The 24,886-nt window shown below is 36.2% G+C and overlaps 1 long non-coding RNA gene across 6 annotated transcripts in view; it reads left to right on the forward strand.

Moving 5' to 3' along the window:
• LOC107309733 overlaps window positions 1-17,997 on the forward strand; it is a 269,937-nt gene extending 251,940 nt beyond the window's left edge. For 4 of the 6 annotated variants that reach the window (XR_004306132.1, XR_004306135.1, XR_004306136.1 and 1 more), the window contains one exon: window positions 12,507-17,997. This is a non-coding gene — a long non-coding RNA (uncharacterized LOC107309733). The remainder of the gene's footprint in view (window positions 1-12,506) is intronic. The other 2 variants (XR_004306137.1, XR_004306134.1) reach the window with 2 other exon arrangements.
• Window positions 17,998-24,886: the final 6,889 nt, after the last annotated feature.

The following is a 24,886-nucleotide window of genomic DNA, read 5'->3' on the forward strand; positions in this document are numbered from 1 at the left end:
TCCAAAATTCTCATACTCTGTTGTCTGAGGGTCCACACCTGGACACAGTACTCCAGATGGGCCTCACAGAGCAGAAGTAGAGAGAGGGACGATCACCTCCCTATCCCTGCTGACCACCCCTCTCCTGATGGAGCCCAGGATCCCATTTGCTTTCCGGGCTGAGTTATGCTCTTCTCTTAGCAAAAATAAGAAAGCCCAAGAAGAATAACCACAGCGTGATATGGATTTTCTTAGAGATGAAGATAATATTATGAATACTCTCATAACAGGAGACAAGAAAAAAAAAAAATAGAGGGAGGGAGAGGCATTTATTTTGCTTGGGAAAAGTAGAAAAAGATATCATTCTGGAAATCTGGACTGTGAATACTTTCTGCCCAGAAGGGGCAGTTCTGTGTGGAAGTACAATCTGGTCACCACTTTGTGTTATTCATTGACTGAGTGAATTCTGTCTACTTTCTAAACTGTAGCAGAAGTATATTGCAGTGATATGTCAAACTGAGACTATTTGAGTGAGCAGATTTTGAGAGAGGGGAAAGAAAAGTTAAAAATAACTCAGTGACAGAGGAGCAAAACCATTTGATATAAATGAACAGATGCCTGAATGAAGAAATCTCTTTCTACACCATTAGATTTAAGATATTTTTACTGCTTAACATTTATTCCAGTATTTAATTCACACACATTATTATTTACTCTGAGTATCCATTCTGAAATTATTCTGTAATTTGCTCCTGTAAATGTTGCACTAGTTTCCATTGCAAAAAAGGACTAAATGATTTTCACAACAAATTTCACACATTGCAGGAAAAATCATAGAATGTCCTGGGTTGAAAAGTACCTCAAAGATCAACCCCCCTGTCATGGGCAGGGTCACCAACCACTAGACCAGGCTTCCCATCCCTCCAGAGAAGGGGCATCCACAACCTCTGTGAAGTTGCACACTACAGTGCATCATGGTGGAGTGCAACTTATTTTTACCATCCCTACATTTCAAAAGTCCTTAAAACTTATTTAGAGGGGAAATTGCAGTTATTTTTGTCTGCAAGGTGTTTGTATGACTAGCAAATATGTCTGGTAGCATGACTCAGCTTTAACATAAGAGTGACCTAGATCTTGCAATAGTGAACATTATCTCAGTAGTCATAGTTGAGAACATTTGAATGGTTCTGTTTTGCATAAGTGAGACCTTACACAGATTATATGGCAGTAAGCAGATCTCCTAGTAATCAGAACCATTGTGCTTTATTGACAAGTGATTTGAGACAGTTTAAATGCTGTAAGTATCTTTTCAAAATATATATAGAACAAATAGAGCATATCATTATGTGTTATGGATGAGAGAGAGAAGATAAGGATTTTACAATAGCTTTACTCAATCAAGATCACTTCCAACAGTTGGTACATGTTTACCATGGCACAAAACAGAGTTCAAGCATTTCAGAGACTCTGCCTGGTCTGTCTTTTGTCAGAAAGATAGAATTGTGAATCATCATTAATTAAATGACATCATACACTTTTATCCACCTGCTGATTGCTGCTAATGATACTAATTTGATCTTAAGCATATTTAGAAAGAACAGTGTTTTGACAAAAATACCATTGCACAGGATATCTGTGGCCAGCACATCAATAGTTTGAGTTTAGCACCCTACTCTGAATACTATTTGACAATCATGGCTTTAGCCGGAGAATAGTGAACTGCATGTGTCACCTCAGTGAGTTATTCGGGTTCGCAAAGGTACAGGTGGACCAGCAAAGGTCTGATAAGTGATTGATTGAAGTACTTTTCTTCTTCCCTTTCCTCCTTTCTGTATTCCCTTCCCCTCCTCATCTTGTCGCTAGCTTCTCAATAAAGATATACTGATTTTGTTCCTTAGTTATCATTGAGACAATCATGGAGCAAGAGCAGCGCTGTTGCATTACTGTGCAATGGTCAGATACTTTTATGCTTTTTCTAGCAAATAACTCTGCTGCCAGTTTTTGATCACTAAAACAGAAGACATTCAGAGAGTAACACGTCAGCATTTTAAGGTGCTCAACTGGCTACATTACTTTAATAGCACATAAGTGATCACTGCATTCCACCAAAATGCTTACCTCTTAGTGGACCTAGGACTGTATCTAAAGCACTAAAAGGAGATGTGTCAGTGCCTAATGCTTTAAATCAGGCCTTTACATGAATTCATGGATGAGTTTACTTGGAAAATATTGACTGTCATTGGAAGACAGAAGCTGGACAAAATTACCAGCAAATCCTCTCAGCAAAGTAAATCTGTTGACAGTCAGCTGTCCTAGATTCTAGAGTGCAAAACAGCTCAGCCAGCTGCTGAGCACCAGTGGCTCAGAGAGTTGGGGAAATCAGACTCTGTTTGTAAGGATAATTGGATTCCATTTTGGGGAATTTGCAAACTTTTAATATTTTAAATATTGAGTAAAGGAAAAGTATTTTGTTTCCACTGTTGTGTTTGGAGGACCAAATGATATCTTCTTTCACTGGTTTCAATCCCTTAGGACCTTCCTTAGGACTTCAGCATCTATGTTGCTTCACAAAGGCCTCCTTTGTTGTTCTTGAGAAGGACTTGACTTCTCCTCAACCTTCCACCCACTCCCATAAGTGGGTCAGTAGAGAGCATACAGGGAGAGAAATGGCTCCATATGGAATAGCAGACATTATCTCCAAGGATCCCAAAATCACAAGTCCCACCTCAACAGCCCTCCCTTTTATCATTGGTAAGGTTTCGGTGAGGCTTGAGACTATAGCAAGGGTAAACACAGGGTTTTTATTTTATTTTATTTTATTTTATTTTATTTTATTTTATTTTATTTTATTTTATTTTATTTTATTTTATTTTATTTTATTTTATTTTCCACATAGCAACGAAACATAATGGAATACTGGTTGGAAATTTTAGCCTCTACTGCCATACCATCAGCATTTGTCATTGGCCAACATAAAAAAATAGGAGGCATTATTTTCAGAACAGCCCTCATACATCCTTAATAATGGGGTAGCAGTCCAAAAATAGGGTTGAAAGATCAATATGATTATCAGTTATTCATGGAGAACTGGAAAGAGCAATCGAAGAGGATGTGAATTATTATCTGTATCTGTTTGGGCTCAGAAGAAAGAGAGCCTTTCCATAAAATCAGCTTTAGAAGGATGAAAAAGAATTCCCCTTGTTTAGCACTGTCTGAGACAAACCAAATAGAGGTTACTGCCTGCAAGAATACACTCCCTCTTACTTGGCATGCAGGAAACATTACAGATCCTTCAAGAAAGTAGTGGGATGTTTTTTATAACTTACAAAATAAATAAAATAAATAANTTTTATTTTATTTTATTTTATTTTATTTTATTTTATTTTATTTTATTTTATTTTATTTTATTTTATTTTATTTTATTTTATTTTATTTTATTTTGAAGTTATAAAAAACTCCCACTACTTCCTCTTGAGGATCTGTAATGTTTTCCTGCATGCCAGTAGAGGAGTGTATTTGCAGCAGTAACTCTATTTGGTTTTGTCTCAGACAGTGCTAAACAAGGGGATTCTTTTTCATCCTTCTAAGCTGATTTTATGGAAAGGCTCTCTTTCTTCTGAGCCCAAACAGATACAGATAATAATTCACATCCTCTTCGATTGCTCTTTCCAGTTCTCCATGAATAACTGATAATCATATTGATCTTTCAACCCTATTTTTGGACTGCTACCCCATTATTAAGGATGTATGAGGGCTGTTCTGAAAATAATGCCTCCTATTTTTTTATGTTGGCCAATGACAAATGCTGATGGTATGGCAGTAGAGGCTAAAATTTCCAACCAGTATTCCATTATGTTTCGTTGCTATGTGGCAGAGGGCAGTGGAGGGGCAGTCTGACATGGAGGTGCATATGAAGCAAAGGTGTGCCACTGTGTATTCCTCCACCTGGAAAACATTACACCCACTGACATTCATCCATGCTTGCTGAATGTTTATGGAAACCAAAGAGTGGATGTGAGAAAAATGGGGCAGTGGGTGGTGTGTTTCAGCAGTGTTGACAGCGAGAGTGAGTTGCCTCTTCTGCTGCATATCTTTAGAAATGCAGCATGCAGGCTATTGTCCATGGATGGTGAAAATGTGGAGCTCGTGGTAGTGACTATGTTGAAAAATAGCATTTTCTAGCTTAGAATTTGCTTTATCAAATACTATCATTGTGCTCCCTGTATCTGGTGCATTTGCTACGTAAATAAATAGGAAGCATTACTTTCAGAGTGAGCTACATAGATCAAGGATATTAATTAGGCAGCATTGTGTAAACAGTATTTTTCAAAACCGTCACAGTTTTTTAGTAATCAAACATCACATAATAAAAGGTGATATGATGAAAATAATAATCTCCATCATTTTTGCTCAGGAAAATAGGATTGAAATATAAAAATCACAGAATCACAGAATGGATGTTACTTTCCCTAAAGCCAGGTCTGAATCACTTCCCTTAAAAGTAATAAAAATTATTACAATCAGTTTAATGAAAAAGGTTTATATACAGGTAATATATGTTAATGTTTTATGTACACATAAGATGGAGGCAGAGGAACTGAGTTCATCTAGGTGTTGGTGAGGCTACAAAATCCAGAGGTGGGGTGGAAAACACTTCCAAGAGTATAATTCTCAGGGACAAAGACAAAGCGAGGGATCCAGCAGAAAATGTGAAGGAGGAAAATGCTTGTGGAAAATGCTTGTTACCTTGAAAAACAATATAGATGGACATTCAGTGAAATGCTTTTGCTTTCTACTTATCCAATATAAGGAACAGAGGAAACCTTGAAAAGCTGGATCCCAGACGTGCAGAAAACCTAATCAGTTACTCATAATTATGTGGATAAAATTCATGCTCTTGAGTAAGACTGATAGATGCACGAGTTCTGTTGGAAAAAAGAGTATTTAACTATTTGATTCTGATTAAAAGCTACTACACTGAAACAATAAAAATAAGCAACAAACACATTAGCTAAAAAATATAATGAATAGCTATAAAAAAAGCCAAGCATGTCAATCTTAACTGTTTGACTTTAGGGTCAAATTTCAGAAGCAATATGCATTCACTCTAAACCTTTCCTCTAAAAAGTCTGAGGCGCTTGCATTATGTCCTTCTGCCTTGTACCATCTTTTCTCTCAAACAGAGTAACATTACTTTCTAAAGCAACTGTGCTCTGTGGAGAGTTTTGAGTAGTGTTATAATTCTGCTGAGAGAAGTATATGCTACAAGACAGTCTGACTTCACAGAACAACTATTTATGTCACAGAAAATGTTTGTTGGCAGAAATGTACCTAAAAATAAATTCTTTCAAAAATCCGTGGTCTTGACTTTTGAAGGTAAAATCAAGCCTTTCTAATGTAAATAAATTTAAGATAAATTATGTTACTTTTTTTGTTGTTGTTGGTTCTCTTATTTGTTTTGTCAAATAAAAAACTTCTTGAAGCTGCCTGCTAGTAATACAGGAGACCTGGGAATGTGAGAGCTGCTCATCTCTAATGATCTTTGTAATGTACTTCTCCCACAGGTCACTGTTCAAAACTAGTTTGTTCTTTAGAGTGAACCAGTAGTTCAGCTCCCACGTAAAGCACTGCTTGTCCCTCAAATGTAGGCTTTCACTTCTCAAATTTGCCTGCTCAAATACATATTTGTATTATGCTGCCAGCACCCAATTTAGAGCACAAATTCTTTAGGGCAGTATTAATATCTTCCTTGCAAGCAGTAGTATATTCCTTTTAACAACTGCCCTATGTGTAAAGCCTAGGGCTTTGGAAAACTAAATAGAAGGAAAATACTTGTTTTGCCTTTGTACAAGTGAGAAATGGGATGTATTCAAAGACAGATACTTATTTGTTTATGATCTCTATCAGTGATCGGTTCTCAAAAATATCAGAATATTCTTCTGATTTTTCTCATGGTAGACTGGAATTGAGTATTAGTAGAAGTTAGATATACCTTTCTTATGTAGCTGAAATTCTAAAGCCTAACTCTTAACTCTTGGGTGGGAAACATTGTCTGCAGTTTTGGGAATACTAAATGGAAGCTAGATAATGTTTTGGCATTTAAAAATGCTTAGATTGGTATCTGCAGGGCAGTGCCTAAAGACTAAAGACCATCTCTTATCAATAATCTTAGGAATACTGACGCTGAAAGAATTCTTTTTTTTTAAACAACAGAATGTCTTACCAGTGGAGAGCAAAACAGAATGATGAGACCTTAATTAAATGCTTTTTAGTTAACAAATTTAGGAGTCATTTATCAAAACATTGATTAGTAAAAGGTTTGCACAGTTCTTATAGCGTGTCCACTGATGGATGTTGTCGTTGGAGATGGCAAATAATATTGCAAAGTGTCTGGAACCTTTTGAACTCGTCAGCATGATATCAGCAAGTAAAGCATCAGCAGTGCTTTGGTCTAAGAATGCTGGCACAGTTCAGTGTACTAGACTAACTTTTGTTCTAGGTGGAGGGGAATGACAGCTTGGTGGACTACTTTAGACAACTGATGTATTACAGATACAAAAGAATACAATCATGCAGGAAAACACCAAAATCTGTTGATGAATTTATTCAAACAGTGGCCTTTTAAGTCTCAGGATATGTTTTAGAAGATACCAGTATTAATATAATATATTCAACTGTCTCCACTGGACAAGGACAATACCTGATTCTTATCTGGGAGAGTTTTGGAAAATGACTTAGCCACTTGAGTAGTTTTGCTGGCATAGTGCTGCATAATGCAGGGTCAGGAGTTATTGACAAGATGTCAGTATTTTCCTGTGCTTGTCATAGCATGGGGACTTGTGATATGTCAAGCTGCTGCTCTTTTGCAAGTGAGAAGCATCATCAGATTCAGTGAGCCAGTTTTTACCCGATATATCCCTGAAGCAGCAGCTACAAATTGTGTTCTTGTGCAGCCATGGTGTGAAAAGAGGAACGGTACTCTTTAATACCAAATGTATTCATGCTTGCTAAAATCTACATAATAGTTTATTTTATTTTGTTTATTTTATTCTTTTTCATTTAGAAGTCATATAGAGATCTTCAACCTGGATTACCTGAAATAACACAGCTGATACTGATACAGTATTTTTTCTAAAGAGGATACAAATTACACCTTTTTGCAAGGGCCTGCGGGGTAATAGCATAAACAAAACAATGGGAATGAGGCAGATCAGTGTGAGAGGACAAACATAAATCTAAGATGCTGAATCCTAAGGAGGCAAGAGTAGCTTCCACTAGGAATAATTCTTCCTTTCTTAACTTATTTCCCGACTCCTTCCCCCAGTGTTTCTGTTACTCTATAGGACATCCTGTTACTCATTTAGATCAATAGTAGACTCTCTACACATTCGATTTTCTGTTCTTCATTCAGTTTTACAGACAGAATAGTTGGGAGGGAGTGAACAGTAAAGGGAAACAAGCAGCAATGCTAATTTCAATATTTCTTCATTTTGAAAACCTTGTTTTACATGAGTCTACCTTTTTTTATATTCAGTCTTTGCCGACAGAGTAGCATACTGTTTAAATGTGTATTTTAAGTGAATTTAATCTGGCTGAAAATATTGTCATAATGAGTTCTGGAGACGAAATGAGGAGCTAAATGATGGTGCCTTGTTTTGGAAAGTCTGTATCATTTAGTTATGGTTTAATAAATGAAGAACTATCTTATGAAATCTTCATGAGCTTTATTAAAACTATATCATTCTGCATATAGCTAGAAAGATTACTGACAGGATTTCAGACCAGCTTCTGGGTCATAACACCACCATTTCAAAGATCAGATTTGATTTTTTGCTGCTTAGATTTATTTTCAAAATGGATGCTGAAAGGGGGTAGTGTTTGTATGTAGGTCACTCCGAAAGTAATGCCTCCTATTTGTTTCCATGGAAAAGAACACAACTGCATTATCTGATAGAGCCAAATTCTCAGGTATCAATGAATACCACTGGGTATCATTTTTTTTCGCACGAAGGAATTCAGTGACACACCTTTGCTTCATAGGCCCTTCCATGTCAGATGGTATTCTGTCTGTCTCTGCTGCCATCTGTCTCACATAAACAAAATATAACAAAATATTGGTGGGAAGTTTCAGCCTCTACTACCATACCACCAACATCCACCTCTGATGTAATGGGCCAGCATAAATAGGAAGCATTATTTTCAGAGCACTGTCCTAGAATAGTCACGAATAACACGATCACATCCCATCTGAATTTCACAGAAAATCATTTATTTTTTTATTCCTTAAATATCTTTTGATTTTCTGGAATTCTTTCGCTTATTCTTTTAATCACTTTTCTGCATGCAGAACTGGCTATGGGTAGGAATCTGTTTCTACTTCTTCACAGGTATTTTCACAGTGTAGTTGCTGAATCATAGAATCGCCAAGGTTGGAAAAGTCCGACTGTCTGCCTATCACCTACATTACTCACTTAACTATGTCCCTCAGATCAACATCTAAACATTTCACAGAATCACAGAATCACGGAATTATCAAGGTTGGAAAAGACCTAGAAGATCATCTAGTCCAACCATTACCAATACTTCCCAGCTAAATCATATTCATCAGCACAACATCCAGACATTTCTTTAACACTCCCATGGTCGGTGACTCCACCACCTCCCTGGGCATTGCATTCCAATGCCTAACTACCCTTTCTGAGAAGTAAAATTTATTAAACTTTATTTATTTATATATATATAATATAATATATATAATATATATATTTATATTTCTTTTTATATTATATTTAATTTATTTATATTTCTTGAACACTTTCAGAGATGGTGACTTCACCACCTCCCTGGGCAGCTTGTTCCAGTGCCTGACTACTCTCTCAGATAATTAATTTGTAATATCCAACCTGAATCTCCCCTGGCACAACTTGAGGTCATTCTCTCTAGTCCTATCCCTAGTTATATGGGAGAAGAGGCTGACCCCCACTCACCACAACCTTCCTTCAGGTTCCTGTAGAAAGTGATGAGGTCTCCAGTCTCCAGTGAGCCTCCTCTTCTCCAGACTAAACAATCCCAGCTCCTTCAGATGCTCCTCATAAGAATTGTGCTCCAAAACCCTCAGCAGCTTTGTTGCCTTTCTCTTGACATGCTACTGGGCTTCAATCTCTTTCTTGTAGTGATGAGCCCAAAACTGAACACAGTACTTGAGGTGCAGCCACACCAGGGCTGAGTACAGAGGGATGATCACTTCCCTGCTCCTGATGACAACACCACTTCTGATAAAAGTCAGGATGCTACTGGCTTTCTTGCCACCTGGGCACAATGCTGGATCATGTTCAGCTGAGCGTCCACTAATTCTTCCTGATCTATTTCTTCCACACAGTCTTCCAGTCATTCCGCCCCAAGCCTGTATTGTTGCCTGGGGTTGTTGTGACCAAAGGCAAGACTCAGCAGTTAGTTTTGTTGAACTTCATCCCATTGGTCCCAGCCTAGTAATCCAGTTATCCCTCCGTAGGGCCTTCCTATCATGTGAACAAAGCCATATTTCCTATACGCTTGACACTCTGAAATTGTCTGATGTGACCGAAAGTGGTAAACGTGTTCAGAGGAAAAGCAGCTTTTTTCTTATAAGCATTACACATCAATAGGGGAATTTCAAATAAGAAAAAGGTTTCTTCAGTTGGATTAAGACAATGAATATAGAACATCAGTGAATGAAAAGAAAGTGTATCGTACTGTGGTATGGATCCAGACATCTGGAAAATAAACCATTTTCTTTCTTATTTTTTATTCCCTCAGAAGGAAAGTGTACAAGAGAAAAAAACAAAGAAACAAAAAAATCTCATTCTGATTTGTCTCACATATTTTTGATTTTTAGCCCGCTTCACCTCACTGCTTTTGTAAGAGATTTTACTCAGCTGCCTCTGTAAAACTTTCTTTTACTGTGAATTTTAATAAAATTTTGACAGCTGTCATGCTAGGGATCTACTGACAATGCTGCCTGTCAGGCTGGCCAACTGTGTCACTGTTTCCTTGTTCTTCCATCTGTCTGTCTTTCTGTTTGTCATTTTTGTCCCTCTCATACTATAAGTAAGTGCCTTTAACATAAGGAACATTGCTTTTTCAAGGTGTTTCGTTCAGTACCTAATGCAATCAGTACTAAAGCATGTCATACACTTGTGTTTTATTCAGTTTATTCATTTCCCCTTTCTAACTGAATAACTCCTATCAGGAGAAAAAAGATCTGCCCTCTGTTATACCAAATACAGGAAATCATTGCAATTATAATTTTGACAAGAGTCTAAGATGTTTAAAGAAGGCATTCACTTCTGTCAGTGCTTACTTCTTCACTAAAGCTGAGCTCATGCCTTTATGCAAGGATCGAATAATCCAGTCAACTAATTAACTATACCTTCTGTCATTTTTTTTAACTCTTTCATTTGGGATTGCATGAATGTTTTCCACTGTAACTTAGTGAACCTAATGTAAGATAGGGAATTGTCATTTGAGCTAATCTAGACATATTTTTTCCTCTATTTAAGGAATAATAAGGCTACGAGGACACATTTATTACACATCAAATTATTCAGGTCTTTTGTGTTCGGTGGAGCTCATTTAAACAAAAATCTGATAAAGGAATAAATATATAATCATAAGTAAAGTAATGCATACTGGATATAGATGATGTGCCTAATTCTAATGTTAATGGACTTAGGTGCCAGAAGATAGACATTTATGCTTCTGTATTCTACATTGCATAAATCACCAGATTAAGTATGTTAAGCTTATATGCTAGCAAAGTGTACAGCTCTGTTCAAAATTAACCCTTAGTATGCATATCCATCCCCACAATCTTCTGGCTCATGGATGCTCCATAACTACCCCTGAACTCTTGACATTTCTCCATCATTTTCAACAGGAAATGATGTGGCCTACTGCTACTTTCTGCTTGCCTGATTGCCTGCTAAAGTCCATCCTTATTGGCACTGGTCACACCAGGTCCACCTGCTGCAAGTTGCTTTGCAATCTCACCATCTACATTCTTGAATTTGGAAAACTGGTCACCTTTTTTAGTACTGCTGTGTGAATGAATCTTAATCTTGAAATTAGAATATTAAAGATGAGATAAGTCCTGGTATCTAGAAGTGGTATATACTGGAGTCCTATGAGACACAGAGATACATAGCCAGATAAAACCTTTCTCCAGTGTATATCTTATCCTTAGAGCTATTACCTTGGAAAAACTCCTTCATATTTCAGATCACATTCCCCTTTTCTTAGTTATATTCTATTTGTCAGACATGGCCTAGCTACAGAATGGCCAATGTCAGAACACTCAGCTATGCTGTTGACCTCTCAGTCTGTGTAGAAATGGATTTTCATCTTTTGTGCAAGCTTGTATTTTGCTAAATGATTAAATAAAAACAAAACACAACAAAACAAAACCTTGTAAATACCACTTGTTAGGAATGATCTGTCTATTGATCATATTGATCTATGAGTGTTAAAATCCACCGCAGGAACTACTCCCTGTATGACTTGATACTTCATTCTGAAGCATGCTCTCAAAAACACAAATACCAGATTAATTCATAGAAGCTCTTTTTTTCAGGGTCAATCCCATGTTTCTTTAAAACTGTCATAACATTGAGGAGAAAGCTGTGCACATGTGAGAACTTGAAAGCTTGGACACATTAGGGAAACAAGAAGTCAGTTTAGTATTGTGCATTAATGAAAGAGAATGAAAATAAAAGTCAGCTGAAAGCAAATCCCACCTGCATACCACTTCAACAGAGTCTGAAGCAAAGGACATGTGTGACAGTGAAGACAGAACATTATGCAGAATCATCAGGGAAATTATGTTTTTCCTTTTTTTCTTTTTGGTCATTCAAGACTTATGTTCACAGTAATGAGGCTTCAGGGTTTATGCTGCGTTGAGATGAACTGCACTTTGCATCACTGTCTTCACCTTCACATCTAGGGCTGTTGCCTTCACCTTCCTACTGCTACTAGCCCTGAGGCACATGTTATCTCATATCCACATGCATTCTGTCATGTCTCATTCTTTGAATGAATAAAAATCATTTTCAGAAAATGGTGAGCAGGATTGAATTCTGTAGATACGCATGTAGGAGAGATTCTGCATGCAGATTCCCACTTTCCTGCCTTCAGGAGGTAGCTGTAGGAAGCAAACTGCCTTGACATTTCTGTCTTTCCTTTGTGGAAGCCTCATGAGGCTCTGTTCAATCACAGAATCACACAGAATCACAGATTTACTGGTGTTGGAAGGGCCCACAGGCGATCATCAAGTCTAAAGCCCCAGCTAAAGCAAATACCTTACAGTATGTTGCATAGGTAGCTGTCCAGGCAGGTCTTGAATGTCTCCACAGAAAGAGAATCCACAACCTGTCTGGACAACCTGTTCCAATGCTCTGTCACCCTTGCCATAAAGAAGCTCTTCCACATGTTAGTACGGAATTTTGTATGCTCAATTTCAAGTCTGTTTATGCATTACCTCTTGTTTTCAACAGAACATTCAGCTCCAACTCTAAGGCAGGGATGACAAGTTTGATCTAACATAGCAAACATAGAATGGATTCAGCAGCAAGACAACTTGGATGGACTTCATTTGGGTTCACTGAATACTGAACAGCAACACTATAAGGGGTTGGACTTCTGCTCCAAAATTTCTGTTTTCCCTCTAGGCTTGCTGGGACAAAAATATGCTGCTCTTTGCAAGAATTAGGATGAATCTCGGTGTATAGCGCTTTTCTTTACATGTTCTGTTTTTCTGTTGTAAAAATCTTTTAAAATACTGAATGTATATTTTTATTGTATGAGGTCATTTCTACAATAGGTTCATACTTTGAACTACCGGTTAGAAAACTTCTTAAATAACTATTAATAATGAATCAGACAGATTTAGAGTCAAGGGCCAAATTCTTTTATTTTGAACTTTGACTTTATTGATTAAAAATCATTTCAATTTAAAAGATCCCTGCAGGGATCTTCACTTGTGGACTGTTTCTCAAGGCTTGATTTGCATATCACTGAGACCTGTTTTCACTTGTTTTTCCCTCAGATGATATCCTTGCAATATCTTTCTTCTCTACCTCCTGGCAATTTTATAGACTGCTCTTCTATGGCATGCTAATATCTTTGCCACAAGCCAAAAGAATTTGCATAAGACAGAAGAGGATAATCCTCGGTTATAGTTTTGTTTTATGATCAATATGGTGAACAACCTCAGTTCTGAGCCTCATACAGGTAATAGAGCCAGCCATGGTGAAGCATGCATGTAGTTTGCTCCAAAAGTAATGCCTCCTGCTTGTTTCCATGAAGACAACAACATATGTAAATAATGTATAAGGCAAAGGTTTGCGGTTGAGTTATTCCACATGGAAAAAATTCACCTGTTGACATTCATCAATGCTTGCTGAATGTTCAAGGAGACTAAGAAGTGAATATGAACACAGTGACATGGTGGGTGGTGCATTTCAACAGTAGTAACAGCAACAGTGGGTCACCAGTGCTGGTGCAGACTGTTAGGACCATGGTGTGCAGTCTCTTGTTCATCGTAGTAAAAAAGCATAGCTCATGGTGGTGATTATGTTGAAAAATAGTGTTTTGTAGCCAAGAATCTTCTCCATCATATAATGTTATTGTGCTTTTCGTATTCATTGTAGTTTCCATGCAAATAATTAGGAGGAATTACTTTCAGAGCAAGTAGTATACATAAAGCATCCCATTTAATTCAGTAGGAATATTGACATAGGTAAGGAACGTAGGGCGAAGCTTATGATTCCTGTAGAATTCTTCTTTAGCCAAACCAAAATATTATTCTGTGTTTGTATCATGTTCAATTAAAGTCTAGAAATTATTGTTTGTCTTTGAGATGCCATTCACATGACTATCTTTTCATAACTGATTTATGATCATTTATACTATATTCTCTCAGAACTGTGTTATGCGAAAAGTAATATTTAGATAGCCAAATATCTGACACAAAAAAAGTATATGACAATCAAACACACATGACTGAAAGTCCAAGAAAACACTTCTCTCAAGTTGCTCATATCTTTCTCTCTCCCTGTTTATGTTGCTTTCCTTTCAGTAAATACAACTGCAGATCTTTGGCCTGTGCCACATGTCAAATAAGCATAAGAACCTTCCCCTTGGAATTCAGTTTTCAAATTTCAGTGGAGCAGATATGTAAATTTCAACACTTTCCCTATGTAATATACACATTTGATCTGCCAGTATGTGCAAGGGGTGAGTTGTACATGCAAGAAACCATTTATGGTGATGAAGAAAATGATATATGGAAAAGAAAATACATTTAAAGCATGCACTGTGGCACGTACTGACTTTACCAGAGTAATTGAAGGAATTAATATTGAATACCTGATCGTAGGAGACAAAAATACTGACGTCACTGAAAAAAAAAATAAAAAATGCAGAGAACAAAGGATTTCCACATTTTTTTCCCCTACTAAATTTTGGCAGATTCTGATCATCTTTTTCTGTGTGCTGTTTTTCTCATACCCAATGTGATGACCGAAAACCTTGAATGCAGATTTCGTATTGTTTTGCAGTTGCTGGGGAAATTGTAAGAAGCTGGAGTTTAGATTTGAAAGTATGTAACTACTAAATTTCCATCTGAATTAACATATAATACCTTTTTTAATTCTGTATTTATCACAGGAAATAGTTTTTGCTTGAAGTATATACTTCTGGGAGTATGTTAATTGTCCTGTGCCATAATATTGCTTCTGAAAGAAATACGTCTTTAAATATTAGTGTTCAGTAGGACTGTTCTTAATCTCTGCTATTATAATAAATACTGAATGTCAGACTTTTTCAAAGATCCAAATTGGAAATGTGCTTTTTATCTCACTAAAATGAGTGGAAGCTCCACATGTCATGTGCATTTCAAAGTAAAGAACTGTTATCCCAAATATGCATTGCAAGGATAATTGGAAAGGATTAATTTACTTCATGGGGATTTGACGAAGATGAATGATCTGTTGTGCTCCCAGGAAATTGGGAATTTGGAATTCTTTACTTTCAGTAGTTGAGAATTATCTGTGTAGTTTCTATGCTTGAGTAATTTTAAGTGCATCTGTTTTTGTAGTAATACCAAACAAAAACTCAGATTTTTCCTTTCTGAGGCTTATTCACATTACTACAGGTTTTTAATATGAAAATTTGAATATTGAAAATATGTTTTCCCTTTGGTTTTAAAATTTATACAATATTAATTCTTGCTAGTTTTAAAACAAAATCATGTATGCATTTATGTTTTTATATGCATAAGCACACCAAAGTTTAGGGCTTGATGAAAGCTAGTCTCAGTAGAATCAGTCTTTGTTATAGTTGTTTTGGATGTGTGCTGACTGAGGCAGAGAAATACAAATAGAGGATTTTGTTTTTCAGCCCTAGTAGTTAATCAAGTTCCTGTAACAGTTATCTAACCCCATGGTTTTCCCTACTTGCTTTGTCCTTGTTACTTCTACCCTTCTTAAGCAAGGCAAGTTTCTGCCTCAACATTCTACCTTTGACCTATCTGACCTTGACAATTTCCTTTCTGCTGTACATCAGGTCAGTAATAACACTGAGCAAGCAATCTGCTTTCTAGCATATTGCCAGCTGTACAGGAGCTGTTATGAACTCCATAGAAAAGCTAAGATGTGGTGTAATACTTACATTCACCTGCAGTCAGCAATTTTATGGTGCTATCTTGGAAAAGCAGAGGGGATTGAGTGGATGTGCCGTGAAAGAATTGATGGAATGTCCACTTTAAAGCTGTCTTAAGAAGGAAGGAGCATTCTGCAGAAATCCAGTCCAGCATATGTGCTAACACAACAGCATTTTGGTTTGCTCTACCTCCTATGGGAAAGACTGCAGAGTTGTTACAGTTAAGCAGGCTGCTGTAGGCATCTCTGGGCTAGTCTCCCCTCAACAAAGAGATTGTCTAGAATCAAGACCTCCAGAAGTTGTATTTATACATATATATACATATACATATACATATATACATACACACACACATACATATACATATATATACAAGCGATACCAATTTTATTAGTCAGTGAAAAAAACCACCAACAACCAACCTCAGCTAATAATGGCAGGTACTTAAGAGTGGCTATAGAACTATAAATTAGCATTAGGGATACTTAAAGATAGTTTTTTCATCCACGAAACATGATAAACCAGTAGGCAATTTATGGTGATATAAATAATGATAATATAATCAGTGGGAATAGACATTTGAGACATTTGAGACAAGAGCCATGATGCTTAATGCTATCATCTATAATACATTTGCTCTATGTTTAGTAGTGCAGATTATAATTGTTTTTAAAGAATATCTACTGTAGATCTCCATTTTGAATGAGAATGACAAAAATAATTATCTTTTTACTCCTTTGAGCACTGGAGAATCAGCCATTAGTATTGAGGATGTACGAGTAACTATGCAGAAATATTTTGTCAATGCAAAGACTATGTTCACTCACAAAAGTGGTTTCACAGAGGATAAGAAATGGCTCAGACCCCCGAGTCAGCAGCCAAAGTGCTTGTCAGATACCCAGCGTTAGAGCACCATCAGCAAATCTGGCTATTTGTTCATTGGGCAGCTGACTACTACCTGCTATTCACAGCTCAGGTTCCATGTTACTTTGCTCCTGTGTCAGCTGCCAGTCTTCTCCAAGTGATTCTACAAGAAATTCCATTTCTGCATCTTGAAAGTATCCATGTTTGTTGATACTGCGCATGACTAAAATGGTATTTTCATATTTCAGTAGTTGAAGCCCTTTAAAGCAGAGGGCTGCAAGTGTGAAAAAGAGATATGTTGTTCCCTAATGGCTTATTACCATCCCATTTGCAATTCATATCAGTTATAAATTGACTGAAATTTTTAAACACATAGCAGGCAGTTTAAACTAATGATTGTCTGGAGGTTCACATCTGACATGAACTAAGCTTCTGTTCAAAACAAATTGCAAATAATTCCTCCCTTAGAGTCAAAATGTCACTTTTTACACAGTGCATTGTTGCCAGATTGTGTCAGCTCCATTAAAATAAAACCAAATAAAGAAATAAATAAAACCATCTAGCTATCCACTGAGTGTTCTGAATATAGGGCGACCCTGTTATTATCCCTTATTTACAGAAACAGGGCTTTACATTTACAGGGCTCTGCACAGACTGCAGAGAGTTCATTTCTCCCTCAAAAGCCCCAGTTGTGGTGAAAGCCACGGGGGCCAGCAGAAGGCCTGGGCTGCCTAGCAATCCCCAGCAGGCTGCCCGCTGCCCTCTAAGCTGGGAGTACCTGAGTTCTTGCTTCATTCTTAAATATGCCTGCTCAAATGCTGTATGCTCAAAAGCTGTGTATGGGTGGCTGCAGTGTGCTGAAGGGACTTCGAGCACTGTGTGGATGAGGCACAACAGTCTCCCAGCCACAGACGTGGTAAAACAAGGTTAATCCTTCGTTGTATATAGGCAACCGCTTGAAGAAACAATTCAGAATTTGGGTTCAATTCCACCAGGATTTTGAAGTCCACACCTTTCTTGATGATAGCAGGGGAAGCTATTCAAAAGTACCCTATGGGGTCACCAGGAAATGTTTAATGCGTGATTGAAATTGGATTTCCCTTCAAAGAATAAGCCATCTGAGGGGGACTCACTGGAGAAATCTTGATGACTTGCAGCTGCTGATTACTAATTTTGAATAGGGAAGTATTTTGCTAATTTCTAAAGGGAATAAGCTTATGTAGAGGGGAAAAAAAAAAATAGGTCAGTTCCTTTTGATCTAATCCTTATGTATTTTTGCTTTCTAGGTGTTGGCCACAGGGAGTTGGTTTGGGACAGTCTTTTTTTTATTTTTTCATGCAGTGTTACTGGGTCAGCTATCCTGGTTAGATGTTACTTGAAAGTCTGTGTTACTTGACTGGTTGTCTCAGGCTCAGTAAAAATAAGTGTTTTTTTTGTTTTTTTGCTTTCCCCCCCCCCCCCAAAAAAAAATAGCACAAAGAACCCTCTTATGTACATCGAACTACTTGTTCAGTTGCAATTTATTTAAGTTTTCATCTTGAACTGTGAACTGATATACTTTGTACAGCATTGCGTGTCTCAAAAGTTTTTGCATAGTTCATAGCTTAACTGTTTTGTATTTGATTACTTTTTTTGGTCCCTTTTCCACTGAAAAAATGTTTCTTACCTTTTGCTAAAATGTTGAAATGATGTAGAAACCTGCTCAAGGAAAATTTTATTGTTGGAGAAAATATGGTGAGATGACACAGTTTTTAACTATCAAAACAGAAATGTCACTGAAAACACTAATTTTCTTTCTGAAAATTATGAATGCATAATTAGTTTTAGTCAATGTTTGGCAAGAAGTTGTTAAGCATCACTTGATTTAGAATGTCACTGTATTTGTGAGGAGAGGAATGCTGAAACCAAATGAAAGAGACTTTTCTTTGCTGAATGAGAACTTTCATGACAAATTTTCTTACTACATAATCATTGCATGTTAAAAAAAGAGCATATTTTAAAGAATCCTTTCCCCAACCCCATTTATTTATTTATTTATTTATTTATTTATTTATTTATTTATTACAGCAGGTGTTGATTGTTGTTTGTTTTGCTTTGTTTTGTTTTATATCTGAAAGAAACAGGAAATGTAAAAAAGACATTTCTTAATGTAAATTCCAAGCTTTATGACCTTTAGGCGAATACCTACCTGCGTGTAACTAGGTTTTGGTAAGATATATGCTCAAATCACTTACATTTTCCTTACATAAATATATATATATTTGTACAGTTGAAATGTGATGCATTTTGTACTCTATAGGAAAAAAAAATGGTTCTCAGCTAACTGATTATATATTAATATATATTAACTAACTATAAAATAAGTTGCCTCATTCAAAGAAGCTTTTGAGTGCTGCCTTTTTCCTCAGTATGTCTATGATGTTGAAGGCTGAGTTCACATCCTGTTTGCCCTGGCTACACTTAAATGTATAAAGTAGTCTTGCTGACGTGGTTTAAGGCTAAAACTCCATCAAAAGCATCTTTCATTGCATGCTGAGTGCTCAGGAGAGCACATGGTGTTTCTTAGCCATCTCTCTAATATGTGTTGTGTATGTTCAAGACTATAGATCCATCAATCTACAGCTTTGCTCTTCTCTTTTGTCCCCAGTGAGATTTATGCTGTGACAATAGATATATAATATTACCCTTAATTTAGGCTGAAGCAGTATTTTTAATCCCTTTGACAAAGGCAATACCAGATGTAATGCTTTGATAGCAAGGTGATGTTCACGATATAAATAATTACGCAAATGCTTTTAGCCTCTCAGAGTAGCAGTGAAACTTTGCGTGTGTGTGTGTGTATGTGTGTGTGTGCGTATGTGTGTGTGTGTGTGTGTGTGTGTGTGTGTAATGATTTATATGCTGGAGGGTTGTCTAGGGGACAGAAAATATCTTTGCTGAACAATGCTGCTATCCACCACTTTATTAAAAAAGCTTCAGGATTTGCTTTTGTATGAGCCTGTGTGTGTCATATATTCACATAAGTCCTACTTTCTTAGATGGAATCTGAAGTGAAAATAAAAATAAATGGATATCCTAAAGTCATTGCAAACCATTTGTGATGCTTTTACTTTACATTTTTTTCATGGTGACATCCATCAGAATCTAATCTCTTAATAAATTCAGGCTATACATTGCACTTTCTTCCTTCACATGTCCCTTGAGAGAATTTTCTAATACAGTGAAGATGATAAAGAAAAGAAGATTTTTTATTTTCTTACTTTAGTGCAGGAAGGACACAAAAGAACAGATTCCTTGCAAGTAGCACAGAAGCCACTTTAAACAATTGTTGAGCTGTTCATTGCATTACCTTTGACATAAGGACCTATGTTTTATATTGCATGGGTCTCAAGAAGATCAACTAAATCAAATACTTTTTGTCTTATTAAGTTTTAGTACATGTGCTGTAGTTACAGGGCATTGGAACAACCCAAAGGTTCTGAGGTTTTAGTTAGGCTTCAAAAGGATTGAGGAATTTTTTGATCTGTAATGAACTTTTTTTGTCTGTGATATCAGGCTGGAAATCCCCCAAGAATTGTTCCTTGGAAAGATTATTGTTATTTCAATCTTCTAACTAAAGAAAGAGCCTATTGTAATGTATGATTATTGGTCTAATTTACATTTACTGTGCTTTCAAACTTGAAGTTAGCAAATGTAGTGCAATAAAGTATATCAGTATATTACAGGAATTATTATTACCCTAGCAAAAGAGTGAAAAGAATGACAGAAAACCTGTATTATATGCTGCTCTTTTTATACTCCTGTTTCCTACTTACTTGAATTATAAGTAAACAGATCAGGATCATGCTGGGCAGAGACACTTCTTTTGTTCCATGTTAGGGTACTGTGACAGTGGCTTGGTTGATGACTGTGAGTCTGTGTATTCTGATAGTACTTTAAAAATTGCAGTAAGCTTTATTAACTTCTGATATATTTAACACTGAAATCTGCAGGGAGGTAGTCAGCTTGATAGTGGAAAAAAAAATCCATCAATAAATAGGAATATTTTTACAGTTAGCACAAAAACTAATTCCTAATAATTGAATGTACATGTATATTATGCATTTTGTATTCTTCAAGATCCTTTGCAACATGTGGTGTACGATACAAATGTTAAGAGTTTTATAGCTTCTTTGACACGTTAGAGTGAGAGCTCTTAGCATTTCTGATGCATCACATTGTCACTTGTGATTTAATAATTGATCTGTACTCTACAGTGTAATGAACCCTGTAATTGATTAGAAGACAAAAAGTGTTCCCATGATTAGTGTGCTGATGTTTGACAGGAAAAGTAGATTTTTGAGGTACTACTTCTATAAATTCTTATTGGTAAATGAAATTTGTTTTTATGCTTGGCGAAGCACTTTTTGATCGCAGTCTGGATAAAATATTAATTTGTATTTGTGGTGAACTTGTTCTTGAACAAGTTTTGTCTAGTGTCTGCCATTATTTTTTAAAAGGTTGTGAAATATATGAGTTTCCTGTAAAAGTCTAAGATACTTCCTCGGGACTTTTAGTCAGGTTCAGTGTTGGTTGATAAGAAATGAGCATTCATCTTTGTAAATCTCTTCTTTTTGAGCCAATGACCAAGTGTTTCTGTGACCATGAAAGTTTTTATATCTTCCATTCACTTAGGTTGTTACCGTTCATGCTGTGTGTCAGTGAAGAAATACAGGAAGGTGTAATACTGAGATATATAATCTGAACAAACAAGAAAAGAACTCTGGGGAGGGGAAGGAGAAAGGGTAGGGAATGGGAAAGAGAAGGGAAATGAGAGGAAGGGAAGGGAAATGAAGGGGAAGGGGAGGGAAGGGAGAAGGGGAAATGAGGAAGGAAGAGGGAATGGGATAGTGAAGAGAAGGGGAGAAATAAGGGATGGGAAGGGGGAAGGGGGAAAGGGAAGAGGAGAAAGGAAAGGGGAAGGGGAAAAAAATATTTTTTTTTGGTCACGTGAGTTAGAAGGCAGTATCCTATCACAATTTATTCTTCCCACAAAGGCAGAGTGTTAGCATGAGATTCTAGTGCTTCTTGAATGATTAAAATGCTAAATATTACAGTATAAAAAGAATTAGTGACAAATCAAGCAACAGGGTTCATTTTTTTTCCAGTGCATGAAATGTTACTGATTTAAAGGTGGTCTTTCCATTATCCTTTAAAATAGCATTCTATTTTCTTAATGTTCCACAAAATCTGTTCTTTGAGCCCAGTGGAAATGTATGCCTGTGATGTTATTCCCATGTATGATTGCAGTATTTTCATTTCTATAGTGTATGGATATATACATAAGCGTGATTACTGTGTTAAAATCTCTGACTTAGTTTGTAGTTTGTATACTTTATAATAAGCATATTCAGTTTAAAATGTAGCCCTTGGAGAATTCCTGTTGATCAGAAATAAAATGTAGGTGGTGCTTGTGGTTTAGTTTATCCCTTGTTGCTAGCATTGTGGATTGCCTCTGAAATAATACTGTGGAAGTAGACTGTATTGTACAGGTGAGTTTTCTACTAGGAGTGGAACAATTGCAAGCATTCTATAGGACCTCAAGGAAAAAAAGAAAAAAATAAAAAATAAAAGGAAAAATAAAAGCACTAAAAAGATTATCACTTTGCTAGTTAAGCATCTGATTTCAAATGACATATGCAGTCAGTAATATCTTCTATTACTGGCTTTAAGATCAACCTTAAAATTCTTTGTTTGATCCAAAGGTTGGCTTTTCCTAGACTATAGATACAAGTCATGAATAGTAAGTAAGATTTTTATTCTACATATCTCTATTGCTCTGTTGTGTTCGGTGATAAATGCCCCCAGTGATAAATTACTTTGACCTTCATACCATTTGGATTTCATGTCATGAGGTCTTATCTAAAATTTAGTGCCATCTGTGGAAGCTTGAATATCATTTTTAAAGGAAGCAGAATTGAGCCTATATTTCAGTCATGTGGACCTTTCCTTACCTTTACTCCTGTCACTAAGCCATCTTAAATGGACAAAAGTAAATAAACTAGCAGAAATTTAAATATCACCTCTCTGGTTATTGAATAACTAATCAGAAAACTAGGCTTTTTGATTGCTGAAAAACTGACATATCTAGAATTTAATACATTTGGAATAAAACTGACTAATTGATAGAAGTTTCTTTAGCCTTGAAATAACATGCTCGTTAGTTTATTGTTGTATAAAATAAGAGATTGGCTATGTAACTGTTTTTATTGGATGGAAAACAATGATTGCTCAGGTCTTACAAACATGTGCTAATCAACAAAGTATTAGTGAGATAAGAATGTATTGTCCTTACTAGCTTCTGAAAAAAAGAGAATTGCCAATTGCCTGCATTGTGGCCTGAACATTCAGAGCAGCAACTGCATTCTGAAAGCATTGTCTGTGCCAAGACACTTGATAATGAAGGTGGTAGCTTTCAATGTGCTCATGGGGTTCAGCATCTCTCTGTCTCTATGACAGCTGTGATGACTCAGAATATTAACCAAATCAGTTTAAATACCTCTTTAGCTAAACAGTTGCTTTTCAGATCTTTAGAATCTTTTTGCCATTCTTTTCTATCCTTTACAAAATTAAAAACACATATTTGTACTAGAACAAGCTTGAAAAAAACCAGTGCCTGCAAGTTTTAAACAATTGTTTTAGCACTGTAATTTTTAGGCAGTTGATGAAAGTAATTGTTTTAGATCTAGTCATATAAGTGTAAAATTATGAATGTCTGCCCTATTAATCAAGTTGCTTTTGAATTGCAAAGAGATTTTGAGGTAGGAGTTTACTCAGTGAGACATAATCATTTCTCCAGCTCAATACAGAGCTGTCCCATTATTCATGTATTCTTTTGAATAAGAATTCACACTGTAATTCTAAGCACTTGTGATAATTATAAAGGAGTTTTTTCTTCTTTTTTCCCCTTTATTTATTTATTTATTTATTTATTCATCTTAAACAACTGGCACTTTAAAAGAAAATTGAATATTATTATCACATTAAATTCCAGTCTGGGCACTTGCATTTTGCTTGGCAAATTTTACCATTTGCTTCCATGACTGTGTTGATGTACAGCTGTGCGTTGTTAAACTGCTGTTGTGTGTGCCACAAGTTCTGTGTATTTCTTTATTTATGAACGTTGCCAGTTATGACTGCCTAAGAAAGAATTTGCTGTGCAGATGATTTTGTGTACATTAAAAATGGGATCGGTTTACACTTATCCAGATAAAGTCTGAGGAAATCAGTAATTGGAACATGAACAGTGGAAACATGAACAAATTAAAATACTACAATAAACATATCTATATGCATATAGATAATTGTAATTGCAAGTATCATTTTATCCCTTTTGGATATGGTTGAAATCAGACCTTTTCTGCAGTTTGTGTTATCTAATCTCTTACATTGAATTATCATTTACATAGTGCCTATTTTCTACTAAGTACATCTTGTGTGTATATACACTTACATAGAGGTAAATACCTATTATGACTGTGCTAATTTTGTTATTTTATGATGCTTTACTTGTGTTTTCAAAAGAAAACTTTGATAACAGGGCATGACTAAGTACAAAATGAATGGAGATGCTTTGGATTTAGGACAGCAGACAGTTTAACTCAGCTAATGCCTGCTTATAGCTAGAAAGCTTTTCTGGGCATCTGCAGCCACCACATCACTTGCGAGGAATGTGGAGAGTAGGTGGACAAGAACCTGACTGACTGCCTTGCACTTTCTACTGGGACCTACTTGTTGAAACTTATTGGTACCTTTTGCTCTCAGGTAGTCACTGAAAGTAATGTGATTTCCTTTGGGAAAACATCTTCCCCAGGCAGTCAATAGAGAAATATGGATCTGTTCTTAAAATTCCAGATGCATCTTCATGCTCTGTACACTGTATATGGAATCAGTAGCCACTTAGTGTGGTATGTGAATATTTTGATCTGATGTCCTCTTTTGTTCTCTGTTTTTAGAGCAGTACAGAGAAATAGAAGCAAAATATCCAGTCATTTATCATTAGTTGAAAATGAGATCCAAAAGGAAAAGGTTTTACTAAGGGTATAAGCCATCCCAGCTACATTTTTGTTCATGGATACCACGTGATGTCATGTGGTTTTGAATTTAATAATATCTTTATTTGTAGCTACATGTAGCTTACATATCTACTTATCAATGAAATGCTACTAAGTGAGGAAATCAGACAGTAAAGTTTATTCTTGTTACACAAGTAATTTACAGAATTTCAAACACCAAGAAAATGGCACTAATAGTTGCAGACAGACCTCACACAAGCTTGCCTCAAAATTATTGATGATCCTGGTGCTGTACA

Source organism: Coturnix japonica, chromosome 2 (genome assembly GCF_001577835.2).
Source record: "Coturnix japonica isolate 7356 chromosome 2, Coturnix japonica 2.1, whole genome shotgun sequence".
NCBI classification, from domain to species: domain Eukaryota; kingdom Metazoa; phylum Chordata; class Aves; order Galliformes; family Phasianidae; genus Coturnix; species Coturnix japonica.